The sequence below is a fragment of the Brassica oleracea genome, unplaced genomic scaffold (assembly GCF_000695525.1).
Source record: "Brassica oleracea var. oleracea cultivar TO1000 unplaced genomic scaffold, BOL UnpScaffold01053, whole genome shotgun sequence".
In the NCBI taxonomy this organism is placed as follows: Eukaryota; Viridiplantae; Streptophyta; class Magnoliopsida; order Brassicales; family Brassicaceae; genus Brassica; species Brassica oleracea.
Window position 1 is genome coordinate 20,772 of NW_013617623.1, and position 1,053 is coordinate 21,824.

Genomic DNA, 1,053 nt, shown 5'->3' on the forward strand with positions numbered 1-1,053 from the left:
TTGTGGGTGGCGTGTTACGGTTCGATCACGCCTCCCAAAGAAAAATCGTTCCCGGTCATGAACTATCGCCCGGTGGAGGTAGGTGCACCACGTAGGAGTACTAGTTAATTCTTCGAGGTCATGCGGTCGTTCTACCATACACCATATTTCGGACACGGTGGAATTCAGGGTTCCTCGTCAAGGAGAATACGCTAGTACTCCCCAGAGGGCTACTTTACTTGTTACGAGGCATTTGTAGTGCGCTGCCGTTTGTGGTTCCCGATCCCCGAGATTACCGTCCGTGTGTTGGGTCGTTTCGGGGTGACGATAAGCCAACTGGATCCTCTTGGCATCCAGCATGTCATAGAAATCTTGGTCCTGAGCTACGAGCATGGTCTCTCCCTCACCGTCGATCACTTCGAAGCGCTTCTTCGATTACAGATCATCAAGGATACGGACACGTACAGGCTGGTTCCTCGGAACTTCATGTCAGTGGTAAAGGGGTTTACTTCTAACATCAACTCGTGGAAGAAATTTTTCTTCTTCGTTCGTGTAGACGCCGCGTCCGTTGAGGAGAGTTGTATCCCATTGTTTCGGAGGTTGCCGAAAGATCGTCATTTTATCAACCCTCTTGCTCCGTTTCCTGAGGAAATTATTGCGGTGAGGGATCTGCTCAGGAATGGTCCTTTTTTCTGGACTTCCTTTACGCCGAAGAGAGTTCGAAAGGCGCTGAGGTTTGTGCATCCTACTCCTGTTTTGGGCGGAAAAGCAAGGAGTGATTCCGAACCTGAAGACCAAGGTCCAGATGCCGCTCCCACGATTACGACGGGGCTGAACTCCTTGAAGGGGAAAGATATTGACCTCGGTGACCTGGAGTTTTCGGTGGACGATTGCATGCTTCCGGGATGGGATCCGGACCTTGCTTTCGGCGATGGAAGCGGTACGAGCGAGGTCCCTATTCTGGACTTTGATGATTTCTTCTCTGGTCTTCCACGGCTTCGATGCTCCTCCGGCCACGAGCGAGTCAGGGAGGCCAAAAGTCGTCGCGGAAGGATCTCGTATCATCAACGGGGT